This window comes from Sorex araneus, chromosome 7 (genome assembly GCF_027595985.1).
Source record: "Sorex araneus isolate mSorAra2 chromosome 7, mSorAra2.pri, whole genome shotgun sequence".
In the NCBI taxonomy this organism is placed as follows: domain Eukaryota; kingdom Metazoa; phylum Chordata; class Mammalia; order Eulipotyphla; family Soricidae; genus Sorex; species Sorex araneus.
Genome location: NC_073308.1, coordinates 10,043,920 through 10,051,633, shown reverse-complemented (window position 1 = coordinate 10,051,633; position 7,714 = coordinate 10,043,920). Strand labels below are relative to the sequence as shown.

Below are 7,714 nucleotides of genomic sequence, written 5' to 3'. Positions count from 1 at the left end.
TATAAGGTTTCTCACTGCAGTGTCGAGGAAGGGGTCCTGCCAGGGCAGCTCTGTGTCACTTCGTCTGACTGCAGATTCTCTGGTCCCCACTGAAGTCTGAGGAAAGTCTGAGATTGACCTAAGAGTTTTCTTTCCACCTTAATGAGTCTGAAACATGTACATTAAAAAAACAACAACAACAAATTAACATTTCTGTCTGGTCAAGACATTTGTGAGGCGTCTGCTGCCCGAGGAGGGCTGAGCTCCAGGCCTTTGTCACCCGCACGACACAGATAAGGCTTGTCACCGCCTGCTGGATGCGGAGCGAGCGCTGGGCTCCGGTGGTGGCCTCTGTCGCACACGCCGTACTTGTCTGAGTTCTCATTTTCTGCGGCGCCACGAGGTCCATGCCCAGGAGGAAGCCGTTCTCACAGGCCGCCCACTGGCGCGGCCTCTCGTCCATGTGGATCCTCTGGTGCACGATGAGGTCCGAGCCGCAGCCGAAGGTCTTGTCGTACTCCAGGCGCCGGAAGGTGTGCGTGTGCGTGGCCTGGTGCCGCATGGGGTTGGCCTGCGGGTGAAGCTGCGCGTGCACTGCAGGCACCTGTAGGGCTTCTCCCCGGTGCGCGCCCGCTGCTGCACGGTCAGGTCTGACTTCTGCCCGAAGCACCTGTCGCCGCGCCGCACTGTAGGGCTTCTCCCCCGTGCGCACCCGCTGGTGCACGATGAAGGCGGAGCGGTGCCGGCAGCTCTTGTCACACTTGGTGCACTTGTGGGGCCTCTCGCCGGTGGGAGTCCTCCGGTGGCGGATGAGGCCCGACTTCCGCTGAACGCCTTCTCGCACTGCAGACACTAAACGGCTTCTCTCCCGTGTGCGTCCGCCGGGGCCGGATGAGGTCGGTGCTGCGACCGAAGCACTTGTCGCACTCGCTGCGCAGATGCGGCTTCTGCCCGTGTGGCTCCGCGGGTGCACCTGCAGGTCCGCTCTGGCCGAGGTTCTTGCCGCAGATGTCACTCGTGTCGTACTTCTTCCCCGCGTGCGTCCTCTGGGCCCGGAAAGGGCCAAGTGGTGCAGAAGCTCTTCTCGCATCTGCTGCACTTGTACGTTCTCACAGCCGTGGGGCTCTGAGGCGACACGAGCTCTGCGCCTTGGGGAAGGTCTCACACGTGTCCCATCGACAAGCTTTCTCCCCCGCCGGGCCGTTCGCACGTAATAAGAGCTAAGTTTTCACAGAGGCCTTGCTCACGCTCAAGGCACTGGTATATCTCATCATCTATTTGAGTGACCTCGTGTACATGAATAAACTCTGTTTACCCTTCTGAGGGCACACGCGATAGGTTCTCTCTCAGCTCTCCGGTGATACCTGTCTCTGGAAGCCCTCCTAGGGCTCTCTCCTAGGGAGTTTCCCACTGCCCTTCCTGACCCATCCTTCTCGTCAACGTCATTTTCTTGATCAAAACTTGAAGGAGACATTATAGACCTGCCAGTCACGAGCAGTCTGTCTCCAGAGGTTTCGAGCCTCATCTACATTAATCCCTTATTTGGTACTGCCAACCCCAGAACTTAAGGTGGATAAAAAGCAGTCTTCACTTCCTGGCCCTGAGAAATCATTCCAGCAGCCGCCCCGCCGCCTGGCCGGCACTTCCGGTTACTCTCCGGACCGGCGGAGGACCTTGGGGCCCGAAGGGAAGGGACGCCGGGGCGGGGGCGGGACGAGGGCCAGGCCCAGCTCCTGGGGCGCCCCAGCTCCGGGGTGCGCGGGCCGACAGGGCCGGCTCCCCGAGCCCTCCCAGCCCCGCAGGGACGCCCAAAAGGATATTTTAAAATGTAATGAGGTCATTTATTGATTTCCACTTTTATGAGTCTTTTTTGTGTCAAGTTGAAGTACTCCACCTAGTTCTGGATTCCAATGATATTTTCCTTTTTCAATAGAATAACTTTAATGTTTTATAGTTCAGCATATAGTCCCTTTTGAGTTTTTAATTTTACTTTACTTTTATATAAAGTTTCGGGTTTATATGTATTATTCTTCTTGCATATACCTATTTAATTGTGCCATAAAATTTGTGGAAATGGCTACCTTTACTTCATTGAATTGAAGAAAATTCAATGAAGAATTTTCTTCATTGTGGAAATGGCTACCTTTTCTTCATTGAATTCACTTCTATTTAATTAACCATATTTGTTTGACATAGGGCGTTTACCTTGCACATGGTTGACTGGGATTCGATTCCTCCGTCCCTCTGGGAGAGCCCGGCAAGCTACCAAGAGTATCCCGCCTGCACGACAGAGCCTTGCAAGCTACCCATGGCATATTCTATTTGCCAAAAACAGTAACAAGTCTCACAATGGAGATGTTACTGGTGCCCACTCCAGCAAATCGATGAAGAACGGGATGACAGTGCTACAGTGCTACATTTGGATTTTACCTTTAGTCCCAGGACTTTGTATTAGTCCTTCCACCAATACCAAACTGTCTTGACTCCTAATAATTATATAGTAAGGCTTGACATGAATAAAATGAACCCTACTTATTTATTGTGATTTGTTTAATACTTGTGCCTTGTGCCTTTTCATTTAAAATTTACAATAAACATATTTATATCTACAAAAATCCATGCTGGTATTTGGAAATAATCTATTCTAGCTATAGATATACTATTAACCCCTTGTGTCTCCAAAGCATAACTTCTTATTCCAGTACTCTTTTGAGTAAAACACTATGACAAAATTATGTTAGTGTTTCCTACCATCTCTGTTGTCTTCACCAATCTCTCCTTGAAAGATGTTGCTCCATCGGCTCTGTGGATGTTTTTTTTCTTTTAAGAAAAAAACACCATAAATCCGAGTTTCTAACATGCTTGCTCTGCATAAGGTTGACCTGGCTCAGTCTCCAGCATTGCACACGGCCCCCCAGCACTGCTAGGAGTTAGTACTGAGCACAATACTGGGATGGCCCTAATGAGTGTGGCCAAACCCCAACCTTCTCCAAGAAGAAAACCTGTGAAAACATGAGGAGGCAGATCAAGCTCCTCACACATTCCATCAGGCATGATTCCTATATCCATGTTCTGTGAATACAAATTTCAGAACCATATGTCTGCCTGTTGGATTCTTTTATCATTATGTAGTATAACTAATTTTTCTCTAGTAATATTTTATCTGGGCCCTTCTACCAGGTATTGATAAAACCATTTGTTTTTTTCTAAAAGTATTTTCACATTACTCAGCCTCCCTTCTCTATGGCATGCAATATCTTTCCTCATTTGAAGAACAGCTTTCTGTTCTTTTGTTTTAGTCCTAAGTCCTATTTTGCATCTAGTTGACAAAAGTTGTAGAGTATAGCTTAAGACAAGAGCAGTCGGGAGACAGCAAGTTGGAAGGAGATACCAGGATACAGAATGAGCCACAAAGATTTTATTCACGGAGACAAAGGAACAGTCTTTGATAGATTTATGTGTCTGTGCATCAAGGCTAGTTTTGAAGTTGTTGAAAATCATTTTCCAGGAATGTTATTAGGAAGCCTTAGACATAGGCCACAGCAGGCCGAGGGACAAGTCCTCACCCACACTTAGAAATATGAACTGAGAAAACCAAAGAGTCACTAAAATGCCTGCAGCACCAAACAGCACAGCTAATGACATAAAATTAGTAGAAATAAAAGGTGATGAAGGGCACTTGAGAATTTAGCCCTGGACAATATATTCGACAATTTACATGACTACACATACCTTGAGAGGGAGAAATCAGGCATATAATGTGAGATCCACTTTCCAACTGGTTTGCATAAAGACAATTTATAGAAACTCATATATGTATACACACACATATTTGTACTTTAGATTCCAGGCAACAAAGAATGAAAGACAGACCTTCGCTTAAGTAGCATGAATGCTGCTATTCATCTCCTTACTAATGGTAGGTAGTAGAGATGCAATTTCATTTTCTTTTTGCTCAGTAGTTTTGTAGCCTGATATGCTTCTTATTAAATATTGCACATAATGAGCAATGGCAGCTTTATCAATAATTCAATCAACTTTCCATGTATGTCTACTTCTGTTTCTGAATTTTATTTTCCATTGGTTTAATAGTCTGCTCGTGTACCATAAACAGTGTTGCACTTGTTTTCAACTTTGCTTAGGATTATTTGGAATTCTCTTATATATATATTTTTTGTAATGGATTCCCATGAGCTGCAGTTACAGACTTACAAACTTTCGTGGTTACGTTTCAGTTATACAATGCTCAGCACCCATCCCTCCACCAGTGCCCATTCTCCACCACTAATGGTCCCAGTGCACCTCCCCATCACTTGATCCTCCCCCACCCCGCCCCACTTCTATGGCAGGGCATACCCATTTGCGCTCTCTCTCTCTCTCTCTCTTTCTCTCTCTCTCTCTCTCTTTCTCTCCCTCTCTCATTTTGGGTGTTGTGCTTTGCAATAGAGGTATTGAGTGGCCATCGTGTTCAGTCTATAATCTATTTTCAAAACGCATCTCCCATCCCAAGCGGGCCATCCAAGCACCCTTTACTTGGTGGTCCCTTATCTATCTGAACTGCCTTTTTCCCCAGCATGTGTGGCCGGCTTCCAAGCCATGCAGCAATCCTTCTGGTGCTTATCTCTACTATTCCTGGGTGTTAGTCTCCCATTCTTTTACTTTATATTCCACAAATGAGTTCAATCTTTCTATGTCTGTCTCTCTCTTTCTGACTCATTTTGCTTAACATGATACTTTATTTGGAATTACTATGTTCATTCATAAGAATGAACATAAGAATTCATTCATATTTTCCCAGAGATGTTGGCAATCATTTTATTGATTATTATTTCATCCCTTTATTATCTCCTTCTAAATACCTAATTTAATATATGTTTGATCTTATCTTATTCACTACTTCTTTGAACCTATATATCAATTTTTCCAGCTGATACATCTGTGCTGCGTTCTTCAAAACAGGCCAGAGAAGATAACACACTTGCTCTTGCTGTGCATGAAGTTAACCTAGTTCAATCCCCAGTACTACATATGGTCCCCCATGACACCTCCTAGAAATATCATAGTAGCCCCATGGGGCCCTTCATACCAATAGGGTAAAGTAGGAAAATGGGTATTTACAACATGCACAAATTAGAAAGCCAAGAATTTGATACAAGATTTACACCTGTCCTGTGACTCCAAGGTTCTGCTATTAATATTCTTGGAGGGTTTCAGAGCCCTGAGACACTTGTAGCTGGATCTCCTTTTTCTTAGTCATTTAACTTGCGTGACTGAAAAGACAGAAGTAAAAAGCAACTCTGTCACTTAACACTTGACTGTTACTCACATTTCAAAGTAGGCTAAGCAGTGAGTGATTTCATTATCACACATGATCGATAGTGTAACGGCAGCCATGGGCCCATCCCCACTCGGGCTCTACTGTGCATGGCAACACATATCTTTGTCAAGAAATTGTCATCAGAGAAGGATGGACAAATAAAAGCATATGAGTTAAAAATATTTATAATATTTTCACGCTTGCCTTAAAGTTCAATAAATATGCTGTCTTTTGTTAACTTGGAATATACAATAAATGAATCTATAAAATAATATGTATAAAGAGCTGCACTAACAGCAATTTTTAAAAATGTCAAAATTTTCTGTTGTTTCCCAGGTTGTCTATGATATAAAAAAAACTCAATTAGACATAATTCTTTCTAGACATAATTAAAATCACTTAGACCTGTTAATAAGCCAGATAAAAAATTTCATTTTACAATTCTTCCCATCTATAGACATCTTTATCTCGATTCCAGGCAAGTCCTTCTATTTTTGTTCACAGAAAAATTAATAGAAGTTCACACTGCTTGTGAAAACTGTATCCAGGACACAACCAGTCAAATAACAAGTGAGCCATAAAGTTCTTGAAATGTTTCAGAATTACAGGAACTTCATAAGAAAAGAAAAAAAATATGCTTTGTAAAACATCATTTTATGTATCACCAGCGTTATTTAAATTGGTGAGTAAATGTAATTTTTGCCTTCTGACATGGACTCAAATCCCAAAATGTGACTGAGCAGCAAATTTGAATGAGTTTTATAATCAAGTTAATCCTCCAAAAAGACTACAAAGACCCTGGAAGGGGAAGTGTGTACTCGGCTGCTAGAAGCCCTTCCCACGGGGGTCACAAAGGACCCTGACTCTTCATACTGTTGTCATTATGAATAACGAGGCCCAGAGTACTCAGTCCTGCTCACCCTTCTCCAGCGGACCTTCCATGCCTCACTGGGTTATCAACAAACAGTTCTGTTTCTCATTATTTTAAAAGAACTCTGAGAGACAATTTCCTTCACCTGTCAATGAGCATTTGCTAGAGACCTGCTGTTTATTATCCACAGTGCCCTGGTGAGTAAATCGGAACTCTAAGTATTTCTAGGTTAGGAACGTTTAGTTTCCTGTTGTTTAGGCTACCAGCAATGCCTCCTCTGAGTATTTATCCAAAAGATTAAAGCAGGATCTCATAGAGATATACTCATTCCATTTTCATTCAAGACAGTTAAAAAGTTAAGTCTAATTCAAATGCCCATGAACTAGTGAAAGGATAAAGAAAATGGGGTCATATATGATATCTGTATATTGATTATGTGTGTCACAGTCAGATGCTATTCAGTCTTAAATAAGTTGAAATCTTTTCATTTTCAAATTGGGAGAGCCTAAAGGTAGTAATGTTAAATGAATGAGGAGGAAAATACTGCTTGATTCCACTTTGCGAGGCACAGAGTGAATAATGCAGAACGAGGAACTGCTAATAAAGTTGTGGTTACAAAGAAAACAAGTGTTTGCTAACTGCTATACAACACAGTGACTGTACCCAACACAATTAAGTACTGGGTTCTTGAAATTTAAGAGGGTGATCTCATGACACCGTTCTTACTTAAGGAAAGCAGGAAGGGCCCATTGTATTTCATCCATAACTGATTTTGTAGTGATAGTACCAAAAGAGTGCACATATTTCCCAGCTCAACAAAGTGCATGCACTAAATGTATGTAAAGTATGATAAGTATCACTTATCATACTTAATATAACTAATTAAATTTAACAAAATATATCAAGTAGAAGCAATTTTAAATCAGTGACATAAAGGAGGTTGTATTGTTTCTTGGACAATATGGGGTGCAGAAATCAAAACCAGGTTGGCCAGATGCAAGGCTTTACCCATTGTCCTATCTCTTTGGCCTCAGTGGCATGTATTTTAATTATTTTCTTCTATTCAGATGGGTTGAATAAAATAAATAAAATTGTGTAAAGCTTTCAGTCTTGCTAATTAACTTTTTTTTTTGCTGCAGTATCATGGGGTTCCTCGTATGCTGGAAACAGCCTAGCAAGCAGAATGAAAACCACGTCCTTACAGGGAGTCCTCCACTGGGTTCTCTACTGACCCATCTGGACAAGCGCTCATCTGATCATAATACACAAAGTCCTCCTGCTTTTCCATGAGGCTTAGACCCATGGTTAGCAGGGAGAAGTTGTGAAGACTTTGCCGTTGCCAGTTGAGGTTTTGCCAACCATAGTTGGAAGAACTGTGAGAAACTATTTGACCACAGTGGTTTTTGATGACAAGTAAAAGCAAGAACTATGTGAAAAATGCTAATGAGAAAAAATATCCAGAAAGGCTATAGTAGGAACTTATGACTTTAGGGGAAAATATTGGTATTTGCCAGCAACATAGTTGGGAAATGGGCCACCTGGTTTTG

At 42.8% G+C, this 7,714-nt stretch overlaps 1 pseudogene; it reads right to left on the bottom strand.

Moving 5' to 3' along the window:
- Window positions 1-200: 200 nt before the first annotated feature.
- LOC101558930 (zinc finger protein 322-like) lies at window positions 201-7,470 on the bottom strand (annotated as a pseudogene).
- Window positions 7,471-7,714: the final 244 nt, after the last annotated feature.